Raw genomic sequence first — 13,886 nt, forward strand, 5'->3', positions numbered from 1 at the left:
TTAATTTTTTTTTTTACTTGTGTCCTGGTCGTCATTTATACTCCCTGTGTCCCGGTGCTTTGTTGATTGCTAATCGAACATTCCTTTTGTCCTGGTCGTCATTTATATCCCCCTGTTTCCCCCGGTGTCCTCGTTGTAGTTGTGTCCCTGTGTCCCGGTCGTTATTTATATTCCCTGTGTCCCGGTCGTCATTTGTATCCCGGTGTACCGGTCTGTATATACATTCGTTTTTTAGTTTTGTTTTTCTCCTTTATTTTTTTCCTTTTTTTTTCTTTTTTAGTTTATTTAGATTTTTAGATTTTTTAGTTTTTTTATTAGTTTTTAGTTTTTTTTCTTTTTAGTTTTTTTGTAGTTTTTACCTTCTTTTTAGTTTTGTTAATTTTTTTTTTTTACTTGTGTCCTGGTCGTCATTTATACTCCCTGTGTCCCGGTGCTTTGTTGATTGCTAATCGAACATTCCTTTTGTCCTGGTCGCTTTCTCTTTGAGTGTCGTCATTTATTTTTTTCTTTTTTAGTTCTTTTAGTTTTTACCTTTTTTAGTTTTTTTTTAGTTTTTAGTTTTTTTAGTTTTTTACCTTTTTTTAGTTTTTTTAGTTTTTTAGCTTTTTTATTTTTTTTATTAGTTTTTAGTTTTTTTGTAGTTTTTGCCTTTTTTTTAGTTTTTTTAGTTTTTTAGCTTTTTTATTAGTTTTTAGTTTTTTTTGTAGTTTTTGCCTTTTTTTAGTTTTTTCAGTTTTGACTTCACCTGATCCAGTTTTTTCAGGTGACGTCACCTGATCCACGATCCACAGATCCACAGACAACTTATTTTTATATATATAGATAGTTTTTTTTTTTTTACTTATGTCCTGGTCGTCATTTATACTCCCTGTGTCCCGGTGCTTTGTTGATTGCTAATCGAACATTCCTTTTGTCCTGGTCGCTTTCTCTTTGAGTGTCGTCATTTATTAGTTTTTTCCTTTTTTTTTAGTTTTTTATTGGTTTTTACCTTTATTTTAGCTTATTTTTCAGTTTTTTCCTTTTTTTTAGTTTTTTTTTATTTTTTATTTTTTTTAGTTTTTTACCTTTTTTTAGTTTTTTTAGTTTTTTTAGTTTTTTAGCTTTTTTACTTTTTTTATTAGTTTTTAGTTTTTTTTGTAGTTTTTGCCTTTTTTTAGTTTTTTCAGTTTTTTTTTAGTTTTTTATTGGTTTTTACCTTTATAGTTTTTTTAGTTTTTTAGCTTTTTTATTTTTTTTATTAGTTTTTAGTTTTTTTTGTAGTTTTTGCCTTTTTTTAGTTTTTTCAGTTTTGACGTCACCTAATCCAGTTTTTTCAGGTGACGTCACCTGACACATCCATCCACACATCCACAGACAGACAGACAACTTATTTTTATATATATAGATATATATATATATATATGTTTTTGTGTTTTTAACTACGTAAAACTTGCGAATATACAACATTCTTCGCTGTCCCATTGTCTGTACATATAAATAGATTGTCAGGTTTCCCGACTCTTGAACATGCAACATATAATTGTCCATGAGAAAAACAATCCGTATTCAGATCTATACCTCATTATTCTAATGATTGCTCTTGAGCTTTGTTGATGGTGATTGCTAATCAAACATTCCCTGTGTCCCCATCGTCATTTATATATCCCCCTGTGCCCCCCGGCGTCCCCGTTGTAGTTGTGTCCCTGTGTCCCAGTCGTCATTTATAGTCGACAAACATGACGTCAGTTGACACACAAACATGACGTCAGTCGACACACACGTCCCAGTCGTCATTTGTGTCCTGGTGTCCCAGTCTGTAATTTCTCTTTGAGTGTCTCGGTCGTCCTTTATATTCCCTGTGTCCTGGTCTGTATATACATTCGTTTTTGAATTGGTATATGAGGAAATAATTTTTTTTTGTTTTTTCCTTTTTTTCTTTTTAGTTTTTTTTTGGTTTTTACCTATTTTTTAGCTTTTTCTTTTTTTTTTTCTTTTTTCTTTATAGTTTTTTTGTAGTTTTTACATTTTTTATTTTTTTTAATTTTAATTTTTTTTAGTTTTCTTTTTCTCCTTTATTTTTCAATTTTCCTTTTTTAGTTTTTTTTCTTTTTCAGTTTTTAGTTTTTTTATTAGTTTTTAGTTGTTTTTTCTTTTTAGTTTTTTGCTGTTTTTACCCTTTTTAGTTTTTTTAGTTTTTTTCTTTTTAGTTTTTGGTTTTTTACCTTTTTTTAGTTTTTTTTAGTTTTTTAGCTTTTTTAGTTTTTTCAGTAGTTTTACCTGTTTTTTAGTTTTTTTTCTTTTTTAGTTTTTTTTCTTCTTTTGTATTAATGCTAAAGCCAAGGTTCGAACCTGGAACCTCTCGGACCTAGAACCGAACCAGGTTAGAACCTGGAACAAAATGACAACTTTGATTCAGCTCTGGCCCAGCATATATACGAAAATCCTGCCCATTTAGTTCTTTTTGAAGAGGCAACTTTAATATCTACTGTAAATGGTCTACCGCAATCTTTTAAAGAGGCTATTGAGATAAAAAAAACATATAAATAGAAATTTGGCTATAAATAGAGACACGGGAGATATTTCCTTAAGCTCAATTTATAATAATTTAATATTAAAAGACTCTATGAATACTTCCGCTCAGTCTAATTTAAGACAACCTGTCCGCATATCTAATGAAAACCGAAATTGTAGACAGGCGAAATCTGTTGCAAGGCAAAGGATACTTATTCAATCTAATTGGTAACTTCTCTTTCATTGATTTAAACTTGGTTCTTTGTTGGTTGAGTCAGTATCTGTCTTCCTCTCGTCTAGTTCACTTATAAAGGTTAGAATTTGCTGTTGTTTTTTTTTTTTCTTTCTTTGTTTTTCTTTTTGGAGCACTGAGGACGACTTGGCGGAGGTCCTTGTCGAAATATTTGCTTGTTTTTCATATTTAGCTACTGGCTGATAAAATCCTCGTTTTTTCACCTATTTGTTTTTTCTCTTTTCATTTTTTATTCCCTTTCTTTGTTTTCATAACGCTTTACCAACTCAGCTACTTCGGCTTGAATAAATTTACCTTTTTTAGTTTTTTTTATTTTTTTTTTTTTAGTTTTCTTTTTCTCCTTTATTTGTCAGTTTTTTTTCCTTTTTTTTCCTAGTTTTTAGTTTTTTTCTTTTTAGTTTTTTGTAGTTTTTACCTTTTTTTAGTTTTTTTAGTTTTTTAGTTTGTAGTTTTTTACCCTTTTTTTGTTTTTTTTTTAGTTTTTTAGCTTTCTTAGTTTTTTTTTAGTATTTTCTTTTTAGTTTTTTTTGTAGTTTTTATCTTTTTTAGTTTTTTTTTCTTCTTTTGTATTAATGCTAAAGCCAAGGTTCGAACCTGGAAACTCTCGGACCTAGAACCTGGAACATAACGCTTTACCAACTGAGCTACTGTATTTGTATTTGTATCGGATTAACGACACTTCTTGACTACTAAGGTCCCTGCGTCGGCCCTGTAGTGCATTCCTGCATCATTGTTTGATCTCTGGGTCCTGTATTACCACGCTAAGGTCAAACCCACTGCGCCAACACAGGTAGTTATATAACTGAGCTACTTCGGCTTGAATACATTCGTTTTTGAATTGGTATGTGATGAAATACTTCAGACGTCATATGCGGACTGTGACGTCACTAGACACACAGACTCACAGACAACTTATTTTTATATATGTAGATATATAGATGACGTAATGGCAGCGTACACGTGGCTGTTACGTAATGACGATGAACACATGGGTGTTACATGATACTGTCCGAGGTCTTTCTTCAAGATTTTATGTTTCTTTCAAGTTTTTTCTTCTTTCAAGGCGTTTTTTTCTTCAGGATTTCATTTTCTTTCAAGGGGTTTTTTTAAGGGTTTTTCTTAGATTTTTTTTTCAACTTGTTGTATATGGATTATTTTTTCAGGAAATTAAATATATCTGGATTTATGTCTTCAAGAAACTTATTTTTTTTCTCCTCCATGAAATTTGTTGCATCTTAAGTTTTCTTTTCATGAAACTTTTATTCTTTTGTCTTGTATGCTAGTAGGCTAGGTTAACTTAACCGACCTAACCTAAACACGGTGAGTAAGGTTATGTTAGATGGTATACAATCTAACCTAATGTTTTACAATGTTACATGTTTCACGAAGATAAAAATCAAAATACAAAAAGTTTCATGAAATTGAAACAAAAACATATCAAGTTTCTAAAAGACATAAATCAAGATACATTAATTTTCTTGAAGAAATAATCCACATACAATAAGTTTCACTTACAAAAATCACCATGCATCATGTTCACGAAGAAAAATATCATGATAAACTAATTTTTGCGTACAAAAATTAGTAAGCAACGAATTCCACAAACAGAGTTGGTTTCAAAGGGAGAAGAATCAATGTACAAGTTTCATGACAAGAAAAATCAGCATGAAGCAAGTTTCATGAAGAAGAAATAAAAAATATAACATGTTTATCGACGACAAAAGCTATGATACATTAAGTTTCATGAAGGAATAATCTCAATGCAACAAGTTTAACGGACAAAAATCAGCATCCCTCATGTTTGACGAAGAAAAACTTACATACAAAAGGTTTTACGAAGAAAAATATTATGATGAATTACGTTTCACACAAGAATAGATCAACATACAATAAGTTAAATTAAAATATCAAAATAAATTAAGGATCATGAATGAAAATCAGCACGCAAATAAATTCCATGCACATTACTGATCTCACGAGTATAAAATTAATGTACAAGTTTCACGATGAGAAAAATCAACGGACAGCAACATTTATGAAGAAGAAATAAAATTATAACAGGTGACATAAATCAAGCCACGCAAAGTTTTTTCAAGAAATAGTCTACATGCAACAAGTTTCACGAAGAAAAATATCAAGATAAATTAAGTTTAATGAACATAAAATCAGCATGCAACAAGTTTTGTGAATACAGCCAGTTTTAAAGAGCAGAATCAGTGTAAAAGTCTTTCCGAGAGAAAATTTTACTATGCAACAAGTTTCACCAAGAGAAAGTAAAACATTAAAACATAACACGTTTAAAAAACATAACATGTTTAGAACAAGTTTCACTAACAAAAAATCAACAAAAATATATCATGAAGAAAAATCAATAAAATGCAACTTTCGTGAAGACAAAATAAATATGCAACAAGTTTCATTAAAAAAAATTCACATACAATAAGTTTTACGAAGAAAAAAGTCAACATACATTGGTCTTGTTTTAAAATTCTGAAATCATCGATTGACCCGAAAAACTATGCGCATATTGAGTCTCCTATCTCAGAGACTGTAATGTCGTAAGTTGAGATATTCGTCTCTAAAGGTACAGGTAGTCCTAAAAAATAGATCATCTTAGACATTGGTTTAACCAAAAAGACTGTTCAACAGCAAAGCCATGTTCTCAACCATTTTGAGGTGCAAATGGCTTCTTTTGTTATTGAGATAGTCAATTGCTTTAGAAGTATTGAAAAACAAAACGCGTATTGAGTATCCAGTTTTAGAGGCAGTAATACTGCAAAGGGGTGCATTCGTATTTGAAGGTAAAGGGGTAAAATGTAATTCGCTTCTATAAACTAAACTTTTAACAGCCAACTTTATTTTGACACAAAAAAGACTGTCCCATTGCAAAGTGGCGCTTTCAAACATTTAGTGGTACAGAACAATAAATCGTTTCAAAAGATAGCAAAAAAGCATTTGAGTTCAAAATTCTAAGATAGTCAATGGATTTAAGATTACCAACAAACTACGTGCATATTTAGCGTCCAATTTGGGAGACAGTAATGCCGAGCGGTGGCGCATTCGTTCCTAAAGTTGTTGGTAGACCTAAAAAATAAACGACTAATATAGACATTTACTGTAGCCAAAAAGACTATCCCACAGCAAAATGGCAATTCCAGCCATTTTGTGGTATCAAACAACACGACAAGCCAAGAGAATGCCAAAATGCTATTGTGTCAAAATTCTGAGACAGTCAATTGATTTGAAATTATTAAAACTATACGGATGTCGATCCTTCAGTTTCATAGGCAGTAATGCCTTACTGTAGCGTATTTGCTTCTAAAGATGCATGTAGTCTTAGAAAATAGCAACTAACACTGACATATATTTTCGCCAAAAAGACTGTCCCACATCAAAGTGGTATTTTTAGGCATTTTGTGGAAAATAACAACGATCCTAGCAAAAAGAAGTCCATAAAAGCTATTATGTAAAAATTCTTTAGAATTGTCGAAAATCTATACGTATGCTGAGCCTCGAGTTTAGCTGTGCAGTATTCGTTTATAAATATGTAGGTAGTCCTAAATAATAAAGTTCAACATAAATATTCCCTTCATCCAAAAACATCCAAATAACGTTGGATGTTGGACATGACATCCAAATAACATTGGATGTTGGTTGTGGGACATGTCCCTCAACCAAATAACGTTTTGAGCAATTTTGTAGCGCAAAACAACAATCCAAGCAAAAAGAACACTAAAATACTTTTATGTGAAAATTCTGTGATATTTTATTGATATAGAATTATCAAAAATCTGTGAGCATATTAAGCCTCCAGTTTCAAAGGCAGTAGTGCCGTACAGTGTGTTTTGGAGGCAGTAATGCCCTACGGTAGCGTATAAGTTGCTAGAGGCGCAGATAGTCTTACAAAACAATGTTTAAATAGATAATTATTTTAGCCAAACGGACTTTCCCACAGCAAAGAGGTGTTTTCAGCCATTATACGGGCAAAACAACAGTTCTTGCCAATGGATGACCAAAATGCTATTTTCTGAAAATTCTGAGATAGTTAATTGATTTAGAATTATCACAAAATCCATAGGCAAATTCAGTCTCAAGTTTCAGAGGCAGCAATACCGTTGGCTACGGTTTCGTTTTTCAGCTTGCTGGTAGTCTTATAGAATAGTCCATGGCTTACATAGACATTTATTTTAGCCAAAAAGACTTCAGCCATTTGGTGCTGCAAAACAACAATTGTAGCCAAAAAAGTCTTTGATAGTCAATTAACTTGGATTCATTGAAAAAATATACGTGTATTGAAACTCCAGTTTCAGAGGTGTTAATGCCCTACGGTGGTGCATTCGTTTTTAAAGTTGTAGGTAGTCCTGCAAAATAATGGTTAGCATAGACATTTATTTTAGCCAGAAAGACTGACCCACAGCAAAGTGGTGTTTTTATCCATTTTGTGTTGCAAAACAACAATTCTAGTCAAAAGAAGGCCAAAAAAGTAATGTGTTAATTTTCTGAAATATTTCATTGATTTTGAATTATTGGAAGTCTATAAATGCCTTGAAGGTAAATGAAATCCTAAAGAAAAAATACCTGTAAAGAAGACAAAAACACCTTGAATGAAAAAATGAAGTTCCGAAAAAAAATACTTCTTAAATTTAAATATAACACCCATGTGTGCAATTTCATTACGGAAAAGCCGCCTATTCGCTGCCATTCAACTATTATCCATAAATCTAGCAAGTCACGCAAGATTGTAGAGCCTTCCCGTGTGGACAGTGATTACGTTACAGCTACTTCTGTGTTTCCCCCTCAGTTACAACCAGGTATTTCCCGCTCGACCAGCAGACAATAACAAGTCCTATTACACAACAAACACCTGCATCTCTTAGAAAACATTCCCTAGTATGTAACAATCACAATTAAACAAACCCACTTACGTAATTAACACATATCTCTCTTACAACCTATTACCTAACAATCAAAAGCAAGCTAACCCTATTATATAACAAATATAAGAAAAAAAACCTATGGCTTAGATATACTATGCAGTCGCAGGTGCATTATAGTATTGTGTAAGACTAACTTGCATGCAATAAGGTCTTTAGGGGCTATTAGCTCCAGGTTTAACCTCTATGGGTATTGTGGAAAATATGGAGGCATCACTACTTTTTGTTCTGCGTAATATTTTCACTAGACAACTAGATACATTGATATATTACCCCTCCCCCTCTATAATTTCTTGATGGTTAGGGTTAGCCACATAAAGTCGCGGTGGCGTAAAATACGCATAGACTTGGCTGGGAGAAATTTAGCATTTTCATTAAAACCTCTCACAAATAACTGAATTTATCTCTTCTGTCCAAACCTAATAGAGAAATAAAAACGTGGTAATTTCATTAATACCTATCAGGAATAGCTCTTAATATGGATTAAATTGTCTTATAATAACAAGCCTCCCATCTAGAATTGCTTGCTAGGGTTAACACATTTCTTTAACTCGTGGTTCTTTTGGCTTGTATTACATCTTTTATAAGCTTTTTCATGTTCTGTTTTTTGTTTGTTTTCTTATTTGCTTTTTATGTGTTTCAATATTGTCGGTAAATTTGCTTTTATTAATTAAAGCTGTAGGTAAAATAAAATTTAGTATCTTCTAGATTTCTAATTCCAGGAGGAATCTTCAGTATATTATCATTTACATGCAATATCTAACGTCTATACTATTTAACATCTACTATCTAGCTTAAACTGTCTAGGTCTTTTTAGAAGATTAATAATGATTTAGCATACAGGTATATCCAATAGAACAGAAATCAACAGTATTAAGATATTTTTGCAATTCCATGTGGAAAGAGTAGGAAACATACGACCGTTCTAGAAGGTGGACAGGAAAATCTCTCGTGCGTCAAATGGGTTTCTAACATCAAATATATGAATAGTTTGCTGGTCCACATGGTCAATGTTCCTGTCTGGCTATTGGAAAAACCTCTGATCTTATATTCGAACCCTTAAGAGGACAAAAATTATTAGATTGTAAAGTGTCCCTGAAAAAAATTATGAGAAAATGTGAAATCTCAAAAAAAAGCTTTGAAAGGAGAAAAAACATCTTGAAAGGAAAATGAACTCTTGAAGAAAAAAACCCCTTAAAGTGCTACATAACACTCATCTGTACATTTTCATTACTTGACAGCCATGTGTGCACTGCCATTACGTCATTCCCAATAAATCTAGCAAGTCTCACAAGATTGCGTCGCCTTCCACGTGTGCACCGTCATTACGTAATACCAAAGTATGTGCTCTCCGTCAATTATAACCGGGGATTTTTTGTTTGACTAGTTTAAGCTTATAAGCCCTATTAAGTAACATGCACCAGCATCTCTTAGAAAACATTCCCTATTACGTAACAGTCAAAAGTAAATATACCCTATTATATAACAAGCACCAGTAAACAAACCCTATGACGTAGGTATACTTTTTCTGTTACAGGTGTGCTATAGTATAGCGTATGGCCAAGGTGCGTGTAATAACTTATTGAGGCGCTAGTAGCTCCTTGTTTACCCCCTATGGGCGTTCTAGAAACTATTGAGGCATCGCTACTAAAAAACACTGATTCAAGTTTCCTAAGTTCGAAATGAAAATCTTGAGATTATACACGACTATAAACTTACCGATGACTTAATTGAACTTAATTAGGGTATCCATCACCTTATATTTTAGCCGACAACACATTTGCAAGATGGAAAGATTGGAGGTCCCTAAGGTCAAAATGGGTACCTGGAGAAACCTGGGTAACGTAAGTAGAAAGAGTGTGAGAAAGCACAGAATGGCTGACCCCCCGCCCCCCATTACACTTCCAATTATTTGCTGAAGGGTCATGAAACAGAGATCAGCGCCATCAGTCTGGACTTTAAGGGTCTAGTCCCGCATCCCTTACCTTTTTAACTCTGGAGTTGCATTAATTCATTAAGTATTAATGAAGCAGAGGCAATCAGACAAAATAAATAAACTACTAACTTTCACAAACGAGAAGAATAAAATCCAAAAAATCTGACCTAGATTAATTATATGAAACGAAAGTACGAAGAAAAAGAAAAGGAAATAGTCCTGAACCCTACCTGTCAACACCATTGAATATATATATCTATATATATAAAAATAAGTTGTTTGTCGGTCTGTCGACTGACGTCATGTTTGTGTTTCGACTGACGTCATGTTTGTCGACTGACGTCATTATAAGGATTGAGCTGTATGTCGTCATGAAGTTGTTTGTCGTCTGACGTCATGTTTGTCGACTAACGAAACTACAGACCTGGACACCGGGACACAAATGACGTGTTATGTCTGCTATAACGTAATAGAGGCAACAATCTTGACAGGGCCTTTTGAGGGTGAGGCTTTTCTTATTCCACGCATTCTCATGATTCCAATGGATCTGCCTTTTTAACCTAAAAGATTGCAATTCCCAATTTGATTAGCATATTTAGTTTTCAGTCCAGAACCACTAAAGCTATTATGTAAATATCAAAAATATTTATGTTGTCTGAGCAATAATTTTTAGTTTTTATTTCAAAATAGAAAATTACCTGACAATTTTAGAATTATATCTATCTATATATACAAAAATAAGTTGTCTGTCTGTGGATCAGGTGACGTCATGTAACTGTGTCGACTGGCGTCATGAAGTTAGTTGTCGTCATTTTTGCTATGACGGTGACGTCATTAAAGATATTTAAGACATTTATGTTCACGTAGAAATCTATTAATGTTTAAGTTTAAAATGACTGATGAACTTACAATGGCAAAAGCCGATGAAGATGCTCAAAGAGTCTATGCCAAAAAACTTGCTGCTGATAGAGAAAGTCAGAAAAGAAAGCGTGCCGAGGAATCAAAAGAACAGCAAGGAAACAGGCTTGAGGCTAAAGAACGCAAAACCGCGCAGTTAGATGAAGATCCACCTGGACAGCGAGAGTCAAAACATATCAAAACTGAAAATGATAGCGATGATGATTGGGTTTGGGATCTTGACTTGGATAAGGTCATCAATGCCTACCAGATTTTAGTTAAAAAAACAAAGGTTCGGCGATATGTATTTCATAGTGAAGCTGAAAAATAAAGAAGAAAAAGAAAACTGAAAAAAGAAAAAATGTAAAAAAACTAAAAAATACTAAAAAGAAAAAACACTCAAAGAGAAATTACAGACCGGGACACAAATGACGACCGGGACAGAGGGAATATAAATAACGACCGGGACACTCAAGGAGAAATTACAGACTGGGATACCGGGACACAAATGACGACCGGGACACAGGCAATATAAATGACGACCAGGACAACAATGGCAACACCCGAGGAAGCTGCTCAAAACGAATGTATTCACGCCGAAGTAGCTGAGTTGGTAAAGCGTTATGTTTCAGGTTCTAGGTCCGAGAGGCTCCATGTTTGAACCTTGGCTTTAACATTAATACAAAAGAAGAAAAAAACTGAAAAAGGTAAAAACTACAAAAAACTAAAAAGAAAATACATATATATATATATTTATATATATCATCTTTTCCACAAAAATAATAATTTAGTGCTTCTGCTTAAAAACAGCAATCGAATTGATGCCTCCTGATACGCAACTATCAACAAAGTGGCAATCGTTGTGGTCGGTAATCAGTTCTTACCTCGAGATAATATTCTTTATAGGCGAAACAATCAGTTGACAAGAATTGCTTAAACTCATCGATGCTACGATGCCCTAAAATATCCTGACGAATATAAATGACGCCCGGGACACTCAAATAGAAATCACAGACTGGGACACCAGGACACAAATGACGACGGGGACACAGGGAATATAAATGACGACCCGGACACAGGGACACAACTACAACGGGGACGCCGGGGGGCACAGGGGGATATATAAATGACGACGGCAACAAAGGAAATGGTCGATTAGCAATCACCATCAACAAAGCTCAAGGGCAATCAATAGAATCATGAGGTATAGATCTGAATACGGATTGTTTTCCCATGGACCATTATGCGTTGCATGTTCAAGAGTCGGTAAACCTGACAATCTATTTATATGCACAGACGATGGGACAGCAAAGAATGTTGTATATTCGCAAGTTTTACGTAGTTAAAAATATATATATATATATATATATATATATATATATATATATATATATATATATATATATATATATATATATATATATATATATATATATATATATATATATATATTCACAGGTGGGACATAGGGACACAACTACAATGGCGCGTAACTAATATGGCGCGTAACGACTTACGCACGCGGGGGGGCTTGGGGGGGCCCGAAGCGCCCCCACCAACTAGGTGTTGGGGTGGCGCGAAGCGCCACCCCAACAGCTAGTATATATACATATATATATATATATATATATATATATATATATATATATATATATATATATATATATATATATATATATATATATATATATATATATATATATATATATATATATATATATATATATATATATATATATATATATATATATATATATATATATATATATCATAAACCACCAGGATATTGTTTGGATTTTGAGCCTTTTTCCTTTATTGATTGAATTGAAAGAAAAATTTGTTGTTATACTTAAAATAAATTTCTTATAAAATGAAGTCAAGAAATATTATAAAATAAATAGTCTAGATCGATATTACTACCAAATAGTCTCTCGAAAGCTAAGTAAAAGTATTACTAGAAGCTTATTAAGTAACTAAACTACCAATGCATTTTTTCCAGTCAGGGAATGAACCCTTTGGATTTAAGACGACCTATACAGCCTATTTTATATTATTTTTCAAGCACACTTCTTCAAAAACAATATTCAAGTTTATCATTAGGAATTGAAAAAAATTACTCTTGTGCACGATTCAGAGCTATTACAACTATCTATGGTAATACAGAAAGTTCTCCTTTTCTGTCAAATAGAGAATTCAAAGATGTCTCTCCTCTTGAATTTCTGCAGCCAATAAAAAGTAATTCTATGCTAAAAGGAACTAATTCTATAATGTAGATTGAAAAGCTTTTCAAACTTTCGAAACTTTCTCCTGTCAAAAGGCATCTTCGTCACTTCAACATCGACAAAATAAAGAGTGAAATGCTGCCAACTACAGAACAGGCATTATATTGAATCAAGCTTGTCAGCAAAACTTCGTAAATAGATGATTCTACTTGGAATACTCCTAGAAGAATTTGAGATTTCAGAAAAATAATACTTTTCGGCAGCTGGCTTTAAAAACTTTTACAAACTAGAGTTTTAAAAAATTTCTGCTGCAAGTAGGCCTATTTGGTTTATCCATTTAAACTAATAAAGAAACAAAATCAGTTGATTTCTTTAAGTTTAAGATTTTCCGAAGTACCATGAGAAGTTTGTTTAAATTTTGTTTAAATTGTAACTAAATGTAAATTGTATATTAGAGTATATTGTATTTATTTATACGACCACGGCAGGACTCGAACCTGCAATCTTCGGATCCGAAGTCCGACGCCTTATCTATTAGGCCACGCGGCCTTAGAATATATTGTATATTTGTATATTGTATTTATTTAAATTGTTTGAAGCTACTAGGAACCTGATATTGCAAATACCTAAAGTTGTATCCTCTACATCTAACATTCCCAGCGTTGGGTGCGGGCCCCACCGGTGCGGCAACGCAAAATTTTGGTGATTCATCGGCAGGACATGCACCCTTCAGCTGACTATAATTTAAAGCCTCAATTTTGAAAATAAAAAACAATTTTCATGTGAATCATGTCACGTTCATATGCATTTGAAGAGGAAAAAAGATAAATGATAGTATTGCAATGATGTAATACATTGAATAAAAGGTGTTGTCCTCAGGTGTGTTGTATTATACACAATATATTTCATTAGTATAAAGTATGCTTAGAGGACGACCCAAAAAAAGATACCAATTTAACGGCCTTTTAAGCTTCCCTCAGGTGAAAATCCCAGAAATTTTGAATAACAAAATTTAAATATTATGAGGGAAAAAGAGGATTTTAGAAATGCCTAGAAAGGTATGGCCCGAAATCAGTTGGGAACCACTGCTCTAAAGGATCCAATCAAGGCTGTAGTTTCTTTTATGTAAATTCCGTCCTTTTATGACCGCCACA

At 32.9% G+C, this 13,886-nt stretch overlaps 1 non-coding gene across 1 annotated transcript; it reads right to left on the reverse strand.

Moving 5' to 3' along the window:
- Window positions 1-13,208: 13,208 nt before the first annotated feature.
- Trnar-ucg (transfer RNA arginine (anticodon UCG)) lies at window positions 13,209-13,281 on the reverse strand. Its single transcript has one exon. It is a non-coding gene; the product is annotated as a tRNA-Arg (tRNA).
- Between the last annotated feature and the right edge of the window lie 605 nt (window positions 13,282-13,886).

This window comes from Artemia franciscana, unplaced genomic scaffold (genome assembly GCF_032884065.1).
Source record: "Artemia franciscana unplaced genomic scaffold, ASM3288406v1 Scaffold_1489, whole genome shotgun sequence".
NCBI lineage: Eukaryota > Metazoa > Arthropoda > Branchiopoda > Anostraca > Artemiidae > Artemia > Artemia franciscana.